This window comes from Macrotis lagotis, chromosome 1 (assembly GCF_037893015.1).
Source record: "Macrotis lagotis isolate mMagLag1 chromosome 1, bilby.v1.9.chrom.fasta, whole genome shotgun sequence".
Lineage (NCBI taxonomy): Eukaryota > Metazoa > Chordata > Mammalia > Peramelemorphia > Peramelidae > Macrotis > Macrotis lagotis.
In genome coordinates, this window is record NC_133658.1 from 396,160,974 (window position 1) to 396,174,211 (window position 13,238).

At 38.9% G+C, this 13,238-nt stretch overlaps 1 pseudogene; it reads left to right on the plus strand.

The window, feature by feature from the left end:
• The first annotated feature begins 461 nt into the window (after positions 1-461).
• Positions 462-2,536, plus strand: LOC141518328 (mitochondrial import inner membrane translocase subunit Tim13 pseudogene; annotated as a pseudogene).
• The last annotated feature ends 10,702 nt before the right edge of the window (positions 2,537-13,238 follow it).

Consider the following 13,238-nt stretch of genomic DNA (forward strand, 5'->3'; position numbering starts at 1 on the left):
GTCCTTTCAAGACCCGGTTCAAATGTCACCTCTTCTATGAATTTTCCCCTAATCTCCCCAAGCAGATATGTCATCTCTTTCATCTAATTCTTTATTAGGTTGATATGTTCTTCTGCCATTTCTAATCTATTTATCATTTAGAATTTTATATTGGAAGGGGATGCTAGAAATCATAAAGTTCAATGCTCTCATTTTACAGATGAAAATTTGAAGCCTAGACGGGTTATGTAAATAACAGATAGATAGATAGATAGATAGATAGATAGATAGATAGATAGATAGATAGATAGATGATATATATGTCATCTATCTATCTATTGTATACATGCATATATACATGCAATATTGCATATAGTAGGGCCCTGAGATTCAAACCTAGGTCTCCAAAGTCCAGACTCCAATATACCGAATTATCTCTGTGTCTTCATTTTTATTTATTTTTTGCTCAAATGTAAGCACTATGAAAGAATATGGACCATTTTTCATATACTTTTGTATCTTTCCAAAAGTTAAGCATGAGACATTATATTTAATATTTTTGAATGTTGAATGAAAGCAAAAATTGAGGTAAATGAGTGAATGGATTCCACACACTCTCACTGATATAATCTTTTCCTACAGTTTCAACTGTCACCTCTATATGGTTGATTTCCAAACCTATCTCCCTAGCCAGATCCCCTCACTGAGCTCTATTACCACATTGACACTTCAATCTTAACATAGCCAAAACTGAACTCTTTATTTTACCCTAATATTTATATTTCTATTATATTTCATCTATATTCCCTCGCTCAGGCTTTTAATTCTCCCCAGTCCTTCCTTCACTACCTCTCCATATAGAATCAGTTGCTAAATTCTAATTCCATCTTAATAATATTACTGATGTGTCTCTTCCCTTATACTCCAATATAAGTACCCTTGTTTAGATTTTAAGTATTTCTCACCTGAACTATTGCTACAGCCTTTTGACTGATCCTAAAAGCAGGACTCAGTTCTTTCCAATCATCATCCCTATTAATTTAGTATTCTTCCTAATATACTCCTCAGATTGTTACCTCCTTTATGATGCCTTCTCAGACGCTATATAGACCATTTCACCCAACCCAGACCAATAAGAGATCTCTTCCCCTAATTTCTCGTAGCAATTACCATCCATGCTGCCTGTTGTTGCATTTTCTAAATTCTTGAACCTCCTTCAGACCCTGACCTGGAGGACTTACCCTTGGAGGTCAGTAAATTTGTCCTGTTGGTGAGTATGTCCCAGGAATCACTTTATCTATCTGGCCCAGCCATGTTTCACATTCTTCCCAGATCATCTTCTCTCCTTCCATCCTGCTACCATGCACATATCTTCCTCTTACCCTCTCCTCTTGCTTTTCAGCTCTAGAAATAAATACTGTTAAGAAGGTATTCCTCGGACTTTGCTGGGGAGCCATGGAGGGCGGCTTCGGTTCGGAGTTCGGGGGTGCGACGGGGGCCGGCGGCGGGAAGCTGGACCCGGGGCTCATCATGGAGCAAGTGAAGGTGCAGATCGCCGTGGCCAACGCTCAGGAGCTGCTGCAGAGGACGACGAACAAGTGTTTCTGGCAGTGCATCGGGAAGCCGGGCAGCTCCCTGGACAGCTCGGTGCATCGCGATGTGCATGGATCGGTACATGGACGCCTGGAATACTGTGTCCCGAGCCTACAACTCTAGATTGCAGCGGGAGCGAGCCAACATGTGAAGCATGTGTTCTTCTAGTGGCCATCCAGGAACTCTAGCTGTGCTGTCCAGACTGGCTGTCCCCCTTCCCTAGAGCGGGCAGCCCTGGACACAACCAGGGAGCTCATCCTTCTACACTCTCCTTTCTGACAAGGTGCTTTGAGATTGAAAGGAATAAGGCAGGGGCACGGTGTTGATTCTGAAATTCAGCTTGATCCCTTGGTGATTCCCCATACCCTTTCTTAGCACATTAATAAAAGCCCTGTTTGTGGAGCCTGGATTTCTGCCCTTCTCTAAGGGCCCAGTTCTCCCCTTCTCTGCCATGATCACAACCTTGCAAGCAAAGGATTGGTTACTTGAGGACCTCCTGCTGGTCACCTCCCAGAGGTCGCAGACATCGCTGGCACCAGTAACACCAGTTTGGAACTGTTTCTTGCATAGCTCATGGGCCTCGGGGGCAAGGGACCATGACATCACACCCTGTCATTTATCCAGAAAACAGTAAATTGCTATCTGTGACACCAAAAAAAAAAAAAAAAGAAGATATTACTCTAGGGGAATATCATTATTGTCACATAACATGAGTAGAATTGTGTCCTTTTCTGAAGGCCAACTTTGAGAAAGGATACTGACAAACTTGTTCAGGGCAGGGTACCCAGGAGAGGAAGTAACCAGAAACTTTATCAGTAACAGGATTGGTTAAAAACAAAAAAACTGTAATTGACCTAGAGAAGACAAAGTGTGTATATTTGTCTGTGTGTGTGTGTGTGTGTGTGTGTGTGTGTGTGTGTGTGTGTGTGTGTGTGATTGCTATTTCCAAATATCTGGAGGCTGTCACTGGGGAAAGTGATTAATTTGATTTGTTCTAATGTTTTGGGCTTTTTGTTCTTCATTCTCAAAGAAGACCATGACATCATGGAGGTGATACCATGACAAGCACATGAATTGGATTTGAGGGAGGGGGTGCTGTGCTAAGTCACAAGCCTCACTTTCTCCTCCAGAGCTATCAGAGTCCAGTGACCAGACATGATTCAGGATGACTAGAGATAGGTCTAGATGCAAGGCAATCAGGGTTAAGTGACTTGCTCAAGGTCACAACATCTACTACATAGTGTCAAGTGTCAGGTCAGATTCAAACTCCTATCCTTCTGACTCCAAGACCAGTATTCTATCCACTGAGCCACTGAGGACATAAAGTGGATAGAAGTGAGAGTAGGGTAGAGAAGTGAGAGTAGGTCTAATATCACTTCTGAGCTTCTTCCACTTATCTCTGGACTTCCATCAGCTTGTACTCAAATTCTTAGGTTGAGTCCCCAGATGATGATTCTTAGAGTTCTAGGTGTTCCCCTTTGGAATTATACTCCTGTCACTATAACTCACAAGCCCACACCAGCATACTTCTCATTAATGATCAGCCAATGGACAAAATTAGCTCTAAGCAAAAGCATTTACATAGATGGCAAGGTAAAAACACACTTCATAGCATGAGAGACCTAGACTTGAGAGGATCTTTAAAAATCAACTAGTCCAATCCCTCAGCATTCAGATAAGAAACTGATAGGAAAATAAAATGATCTGCCCAAGGTCACTCAAATAGTGGTAGATATTTGAGGTCGGGTTTGATTCAGGTTCTCTAATTTCAACCTCCATATCCTTTCCACTATATCCTGGTACTTCCCACAAATTCACATGAGACAAAGTATAATAGTTTTCCAGGTACACATGCAATCTACATGTGTGAAAAAGGCAGTGAAATACTGGCTGGAGTCATTTCTCTCTTTCTAAAATCTTCACATAGTTCCTTTTCAATGCACAATTCTTTTAGGTCTGTTGTTCAGTCTGGTTTGGTCTATGTCTGACTGAGGTCAGTCCTGGGTGGTTTAAGTTTGATACCAGAACTAAGATACATAGATAATTCAACAATTGAGAAAAAAGATATTTACTTAGCCATAGTAGGGGAAGGATGTTCAACTAGGATATCTACTGAGAACAACTGAGGAAGTTGATTCAGCTGAGCAAAGCACTCCTGTATCTGAATTGTCCATAGTGACTGCCAGGTATAAACCAATCTTGTTAATGCCAGTGCTAGTGGCAAGACACATTTGTTCTCAGTGGCATCTTCTTTAGAAGGTGCCATATACTCTTTTGCCTTTTGTCTTCTGAGATGTGGAATGGCTAAGTACTTCCTGTCATTATGTTCCTAGAGTGCCAAGCTATATATGATAATGCTGTATGTTAATTGTAGACATTTTATGATGAACACTGTGCACTGGTTGTGATTTTGCAGAGACCAAACCTTTTTTTAAATGAGGTAAAGGATGTTAAAAGGTATATCCATATGGAAAGTTCAATAATTAAGCAGTGATTGATGTGTTACTAACATTCTCAAGAGAGTTTAGAATACCTGGAGAGAAACTGTCAAGATAGGGTAAGTGAATGAGAGGTATACTATAAAAATACAAACAGAATTCCCAAACAATGCCAGAGCAAGGCAAAAAAGAGGAAACAAAAATTTGGATCTAGTTTCTTGCCAAAGCTAGTAATGACAGACATTTTCTCTGGATTATGGGACAGGACTTCCAGTCATAGAACTAATGGGCAAACCATTACCTTTACTGCTTTTCTGATAAGAAAACCTTGGGATTGGGGTAGTGGAGGGTGGGGAGGGAGGGCTGTGACCACTGGACTTTAAACCTTCCAGGACTGGAGACTAGAAACTGGAAAATGGGATTTTTTTTTATAATTTTGAGAAATAAGTGATAAGAGTGTCTGCTGTTTATTTTATTTCTTTTTATTTCCTTGCATTGTTTTAAGTAAATGTCTTTTACCTCACTCCGATGTCATATGCTTAATTCTAATTAGGTCAAAGAAATATAGTGGAAAATGAAAGATCCTCATCAGTCATTCTGAATAGATAATGAATCTTAATAAGTTCTAAGAACAAGAATATGGCTTGGAAAACTATAGTATAGTTACTCATATAGTTTGATTTTCAGAATACCCTTTCTACTCCAGCTCCCTAACTAAAGCATAATAAAACAAAACAAAACAAAAAACTTTTCCACATGCTCACTGATAGAATTATAGAGTGGGTGGGAACCACAGATTGCTATTCTTGGAAGAAAGAGAGATCAATCTTAACTACTCCTTAAACAGAAAAGTGTATGATATAACTGAAAAAAACAATGGGCTTGTAACAAAGAACCTGGATTAGAAACTCCTCTTTCTCACTTATTATCCCTATGACCTGAGGACAATTACACTCCCTAGGATTTAGTTTCCCTATCTGTAAAATGGAGGGGGGATGAGGGGGTGGATTTATACTAGATGAAGAATCTATGAAACAGGGTATGTTTACTTTGAGTATTACAAAAGACAATCAATGAAAGTTCAGGAAAAAGAGTAGAACTTATAATCTAAAAAAATAAGAAAATTAACATTTATTAATATCATATATTAGATTTACATTGGCTTCCTCATTTGACTCTTATATCAGATGGTCTCAGTTCATGCTAGCTCCCCCTATCCTTCTAGCAACAAAAACTGAGAAAAACAGAACATGATTTGCAATTCACCAGTATTTCACAGTGGGATTGAGCATTTTCAGAAGCTGATACAGATTTGGACTGTGAGAAGAAAACCTTTTACACAAACCAATTGCCCTGACCCAGTGGGCAACCTACTGTTCTGAATAGTTCAGGTAAATTAGCCTTTTACATGAACAGAACAAAAAATGATTAAGAAGGAATTAATATTCAAAATAACTAAGAAAATAGAAACTAGAAATTAAAGGCAGTTAGTGAACTTGACTTTGATTCCTGGGAAAAATATAAAAGATCTTTAAAGAGAAAAGCAAGTAATGATTATAAAAAGTCAAAATTATTTAATCAAGAATAGGTCTCCCGAGCACTGGCCCTGGAGTCAGGAGTACTTGAGTTCAAATCCAGCCTCAGACACTTAAGAATTACCTAGTTGTGTAGCCTTGGGCAAGCCACTTAACCCCATTTGCCTTGCAAAAAAAAAAAAGACTAGGTCTCCCTTTTTTTGGCAGGCTTATTAAGCTAGTAAATTAAGTGAATGCTATGGATATAGTTTACTTAATTTTTAGTTATGTATTTGATAAATTATATCACTCACAAATTCACACTGGGTGCTGACGCAATATAATTTTTGTCTAGTGCTCTAAAGGGCAAAGTGAAGAAATTCACTGGAGCAGGAGTAAATGGCAGGGATAACTGTGACTCTCTAAAGGTAGACAAATGCCTTATCATCTAATTTGTGATATGCATGATTGGATGAACAAGTTTCTCACTGTTCTGATCTACCACCTAGTGAAAACATAAGAAAAGTAGCTTGGCAGATTAGTAGGAAAAGAAAACTGAGGTGTTAGTGAAAGTTTGATGTATATTTCATACTATTATTGTGAAAAAAGATAAAGAGATAACTGTGGATTACATATTAGTCCAGTTATTGTATTCTGAAATAGTTGAATGGCCAGATTCAAAGAGTAGACATTACTAGCTTAATTTCAACGTGGCAAGAAGTCTTCGTGAGTAATCAAGGCTTTGCAATGCACACCTGAGCTTCCAAACATTTCTCTCAGTGACTTGGATAGTGGGGCAAAGAACTTAGGAAGATGACAAGTTGGGAGGGATAGCAAACATTGGATGACAGTCATGATCCAAAAAGATCTTGATAGGCTGGATAATTGGTTTAAATTTATTAAGATGAAATTCTAATATAAAGTTTATATTTGGACTAAAAAAAAATCAATTTCACAAATACAAAATGGAGGAGAAATGGTTAGCCAGCAGGCTTTCCTAAAAAGGATCTGTGGGTGTTAGTGGACTGAAAACTCAAAAGGCGTCAACAGTGCTAATCAATATATTAAGACTATGTGCAACTTCTTGAAGAGTAGTAATAAAAACATGCAATAATTCCTTTGTACTCTGCCATGCCTAGGTCATATTAGGAATATTGTGTTTACTTTGGAGTACCTCAGTTAAGAAGGACATTGATAAGTTTGGACAGTATTCAGAGAAAGGCAACCAGGACATATATATATATATATATATATATATATATATATATATATATGTATATATATATACATATATATATATATATATCATTGTAAGCTTCTTGAAGTTAAGAACTATCTTTTGCCTCTTTTTGACTTCTCCAACCTAAGCATCTACAGTACCTTCAAACTTCATACAATCAATCAATTAATAAACATTTATTAAGCACCTACTGTCTACCAGGCCCTGTACTAAACACTGGGGATACAAAAGAGTGGAAAGAAGGAAACATTTATTAATTGCCGAACTATATGGCAGATACTATGCTAAGCACTTTACAAATATTATCTCACTTAATCCTCACAATAACCCTGGGAGGTAGGTGCTATTGAAAAACCCTATTTAAGGTCTGTCATTGGAGGATGGATTAGATTTAGAACTAGAAACAACTATTAGAAATTGTTAAAAGTTAAATTTAAACTTCATTTCAGGAAAAAAAGTGCCTGATATTAGAACTCTGGAAAAATGAGATGAACTGCCTTGGAAATAGTATGTCTCCTCTCATTCAGTGTCTTCATAAAGAGTCTGAACTTCCACTTGTCAGGTGTGAGTTGATATATATGACTGCTGAGGTCCTTTGACCTCTGAAGTGATATTTTATTGTCTAAAATACCTTCTACCTCTGATATAGTGACTAAAGAGGGGACTTCATAGCCAGAAAGACTGAAATTCAACTCTTCCCTCTGTCACACACTGACACATACATACAATCCTGGGCAATTCACTTAATCTCTTGGTGGTCTAAATCATTTTTTATGATCAGAAGTTCCAGAAAAGATGCTGACACCTCTGGTAGAGGCTATTTATGCACCTGGAAGTTCTCTTTATTAATGAAACCACAGGTCTGGTCCTATCCCTATGTTCTAAATTCCATTCCAGTTTTAAAGTTCTGACTAATGGATGATCCATCTTGAGGAACATTCATTATATCAAAGCTTCTTAGAGTTTAACTCTAAAGGAAAAGATAATATAAGAATTTAGGGCCCAGCAGAACCTTGATAAGAGAGATGTTTTAGATTGATGGGCCATGATATGGGGGGCGGGGAGAAGGTTTTGGTCTGACCCTCAGACTAGCTGCTCACTCTCCTTATATGTAAGTCAGTTTCCAGAGTGAATCTTGGCCCCTTTGTCTTCATCCTAGGAGCTAATTGTAGGCAGAGAAAGAAAGGTGCTCAGGGAGCAACTCTTCCATCTGTCCTTGTTAATATTCAGCTCTCCTTCCCTAGTTTTTAGTCTGAGCTCTCTAGCTTAGGAGCCAAGTTTGAGTAGGTTGGCAGACAGAGCAATGGAAGCTGAAAGAAAGGCAGATACAATTGCAAGAATATGGAAGAAAGAACCTTGGTACATAGAATATAGGATGTTAGGGCTGAAAAATCCTGAGAATATTAGGTTAGGAAATGACCTTAGAGTATAGGAACTTAGAGACAGTCTAGTCTAATTCTGTAATTTTACAGATTATGAAGAAACTGAGGCCCAGAAATTGTAAGCAACATCCTCAGGTACAAAGGGTGAGAGGAAGAACTAGAACTTGTGCAAAGGTCATTCTCTTAAGGGAAAGTAACCTACACAGTAGACATTTATTGTCTCACCTTGCTCATATCTCCTCTGCTTGCACTTTGGTTTTTGACTTGATCATTCAATTGAAACTCCTCTCTCTCTCTAAGGATAATAACAGTGTTTTAATAGCAAAATAATGTCCTTTCCTCAGTCCTCCCATCCTTCTTGACCTCTCTGAAGCATATGGTGGGATTGAAAATTCTGTGGTTTTGTTGGGGTTTTTTTTTGGTTTTCTGACATAGTTCTGTCTTGAATCCTTTACCTGCCACTGATGCTACTTCTGTAACCTGGGGCAACTTGTTTAATTTTCTTGGTCCTCAGTTCCTTTGTCTCTAAATGTGAAGAGCTAGGACTAGATCACCTTTAAGTTCCTTTCCATTTCTAGATTTGAGTTGTCTTAGAATCATTTCTCAATCTCCATTGCTGACTCATTTCATTGTTGGTATTGTTCAGACATATCAATCTTTTCATGCCCATTTAGGGTTTTCTTGGCAAAGATACTGGAATAGTTTACCATTTTCTTCTCCCGTTCATTTTACAGATGAGGAAACTAAGGCAAACAGGGTTGAATGACTTGTCTGAGGTCAGATCTGTACTCACAGAGACCAGTCTTCCTGATTCCAGGCCGGGTGCTATATCCACTGATCTACCTTATCATCATTCATGCTTGCCTTTAATCAGTGTCCCCCATCACTACCTATTAGGTTCAATGATTATTTTTATGCAGATAGCTGAAATTCCCATCTCTAAGATAATAGTGATCTCTTAATTTCCAAATTTAATGGGGATCATCAGTTTTCATCTTTCTTGACCTCTTTGCAGCACTTGACATTGTTGGTCACCTCCAGGATGTAGTTTCTTCCATCCAGGTTTTCATGTCATTATTCTCTCATGGTTTTTCTTCTCTCTGCCCTGCTACTTCTTCATCTATGTCACTTCCACTTACCTGGGTGAGTTCATTGACTCTCAATTATTATCTATATACAGATGACAATTCTTATATCTATATATATTCATCATAGTCTCTCTCTTGTGCTCCAATCTCATATCACCAACTACTTTTTTGGACATCATTTTTTTTCAGTCTTTGTTCCAACACCAACAACTCTGTCGTGGGTGGATCACATTCTTTATGATAAGTCCACCACAAAAGTTACTTCCATATTTTTCCACCATTGCCATTGCTGATCGCAACTCCTTCCTATTGTATTTCTCCATTACCATATACTATATTTTCTCTCTCCTTTCACTCTGACTCTGCTGTAGGGTAGCTGAGTGGTGCAGCAGACATATCCCCGGCTCTGGGGCCAAGAGGCCCTGAGCCCCCTTAGGCCCAGCATCCACCTGGCCCTATGGTCTCGGACAGGCCTTCCAATCCCAGCCCCTTGAAAAAGGTAAAAAAGAAATGTGTTATATCTGACCACTCTCCTCTCATTGTCCATCCTCTCCTCCATCACTCACATCACCCCCCTTCCCCGTCCCCCCTCTCCTTCTTACTCCAGATGCCTATACCCCATTAAGTATATATGCTGTTTCCTCTCCTAGCCACCTCTGATGAGAGCAAAGTTTCCTTCATTCCCCCTTGCCTTCCCCTTCCATATCATTGCAATAGCTCATTGTAATAAAGAAAAATCTTATTATATGAAATATCTTGGCCTATTCCCCCTCTCCTTTTTCTTTCTCCCATTACATTTCCCTTTTTTCTATTGACTCCATTTTTACACCATATTTTATCTTTAAATTCAACTTTCTCCTGTGCTTCAACTATAAAAGCTCCCTCTACCTGTTCTATTAATTGAGAAGGTTCATATGAGTATTATCAGTGTCATTTTTCTATGCAGGAATACATGCAGTTCATCAAGTCCCTCATATTTTCCCCCCTCTCCTCCAATTTCCATGCTGCACCTGAGTCCTGTATCTGAAGATCAAACCTTCTGTTCAGCTCTGGCTATTCCAACAGAAACATTTGAAATTTCCCTGGTTCGTTGAAAGTCCATCTTTTTCCCTGGAAGAGGACATTCAGCCTTGCTGGGTAGTTCATTCTTGGCTGCATTCTAAGCTCTTTTGCCTTCTGGTATATTATATTCCAAGCCCTATGAGATTCCAATGTAGTTGCTGCTAAGTCCTGTGTGATCCTGACTGCAGCTCCATGATATTTGAACTGTGTCCTTCTGGCTGCTTGTAATATTTTCTCTTTGACTTGGGAGTTCTGGAACTTGGCTATAATATTCCTGGAGGTTGGTTTTTTGGGATCTCTTTCTCGGGCGGGGGGGAGGATCGCTGGATTCTCTCCATTTCTATTTGCCCTCTGCTTCTAGAATATCAGGGCAATTTTTCTGTAGTAATTCTTTGAAAATGATGTCAAGGCTCTTTTCCTGATCATGACTTTCAGGTATTCCAATAATTTTAAAATTATCTTTCTTAAGTCTGTTTTCCATATCAGTTGTTTTTTTCAATGAGATGTTTCACATTTTCTTCTAATTTTTTTTTTGGTTTTGAAGTATTGAGTCCTAGTTTCTCATAAATTCATCAATTTCCTTGAGTTCTATTCTTTGTCTGAAGGATTTGTTCTCCTCAGAGAGTTTTCTTATCTCTTTTTCCATCTGGCCAATTTTGCTTTTTAAAGCATTCTTCTCCTCAATAAGTTTTTGAACTGTTTTATCCATTTGACCTAAGCTGGTTTTTAGCATGCTATTTTCTTCAGCATTTTTTTGGATTTCCTTGACTAGGCTGCTGACTTCATTTTCATGTTTTTCCTGCATCTCTCTCCTTTCTTTTCCCAGTTTTTCTTCTAACTCCCTCATTTAATTTTCAAAGTCTTTTTTGAGCTCTTTCATAGCCTGAGCCCAATTTCTGTTTTTCTTGGAGTCTTTAGATGCAGGAGCTTGTGCTTCCTCATCTTTAGACTGAGTATTTTGATCCTTCTTGGGCTCATATGCAAAATATTTCTCAATGATGTTCCTCTTTTTTCTCTGCTTGCTCATTTTCCCAGCCTGAGCCTCGTTTTGGGGTGCTTCCTGAACTTTTGGGACACTCCCACAAGGGTCTCAGTGTGTGAGGCTCTGTCCTCCCTCCTGGTCTGTGAATGACCATATGCACCCCCCTCTGCCACGGGGCTGAGGTGGGGGTGGCCCTGCTGTTCTATGGGGGAGCCTAGATTGTGATCAGGTTCTGAATGTGTTCAGAGCACCAGAGTCCTGTTCCAGGGGCGGAGGACACAGCTCCACAGTCTCTCTCTTCACTCCCCTCCCTAGGTTCAATGGGCTCATGCCCTGGGGGCTCCTGCTTACCAGCTCTGCCTGCTTCTGTTCCGGGATCTGGAATGCAGTGGCCAAGCTGCTCTCTGTGTGCCCTGAGGGCTGGGCTTCAGGTGCTGGCTCTGGCAGAGGTCCTCCCCCCCAATTGGTGCCTGCTGCTCCCCGGGGAGTAGCTCAGGAGACTCCCTTGCTGCTGTGAGCCGTGGCTCTCCAGTGTCCTGGGGCTGCCTCCCGGAAGCTGAAGTTCTTTCGCTCTGGTGGGCCGCCCCTCTAGTGCCACCCCCAACCCTGGGTTGCAGAGCCTTTCTGCTCTTTTCCAGGTTACCTTAAGTAGGAGAACTACCTCACTGGGTTCCTCTGTGGGTTCTGTCTCTCGAAAATTTAGTTAGAGTCCTTAGATTATGAGTTTTATGAGAGAGCGCCTAAGACACGATCTGTTCTTGTTGCCATCTTGGTTCTGCCCCTGATCCTTTTTTGGACATCTTTAACTGGATATCCTTAGGTTTCTCAAACTTTATATGTATAGAACAGAATTTAACATCTCTTCCCCTCCAACCCCTCCTCCCATCACTCACTTCCTTGCTTCTGTGAGGATACCATTAAACTCCCAGGCACTCAAACCTGAAATCTCATTATCCCTGACAGCTCATTTACTCCACATATCCAATCTCTCTCCAAAACTCTTGTATGTGTCTGTTTTTTCCCACTCACACTGCTGCTAGTTTAAAACCTATAGCAATAGCCTTTTGATGCTGTCCCTGCCTCTAGTCTTCCTCTACTCCAGTCTATTCTCCCTTCAGCTGCCAAGATGCTTTTTCTAAAGCAAAGATTCTTAATTTCTTTCATTTCATGAGCCCCTTTCAACAACCAATATATGTTATGGACTTCAAGGATAATTTAATGTGCTACTCATAATATTCTTTTTTTTTGCAAGGCAATGGAGTTAAGTGACTTGCCTAAGGCCACACAGCTAGGTAATTATTAAGTGTCTGAGGCAGGATTTGAACTCAGGTACTCCTGACTCCAGGGTCAGTTCTCTATCCACTGTGCCACCTAGCTGCCCTCATAATATTCCTTTAAATGTATTTGTTAAGTCCTTACAATAACTACAATGAAAACTTTTGCTTAAAAATATCCAAATTAAAATTTACATTTTATAATTATAACTTCTAAAATAAAATTTTATTTTACCTATAATTATGAAAATTCTAAAAATTACAAAGCCAATTACAAAATATTTACAAATATTTTTGAGACAATATATAAGAATTAAAAGAAGCAAATCATCAAGATTTCATACATTTGCTATTATCTAAAAGACTTCATATTAAATGTTTTTATTTTACAAATTTTGTTGGATGTAAAATCATTTTACAAAGTTATAATTTGAAGATGTTTATCAGAATATAATAATCATATACTTAAATTTAATTTCAATATTAGACTTTTTACTTGAAGAAAAGTTTGCATTACTGGCTTAATATTAGAAAAACAGTCTTAAATCTGGTTCTGCATCAAGTTTAACTCTGATTTAATTTAAAATAAGAATAAAGTAAAAATTCATGCTTACACAAATAAAGGGTAAAAAACAGTTGAAGAATTTGACAATTTTTCTTGATGAGAGATGAAAATTCATGTTTTT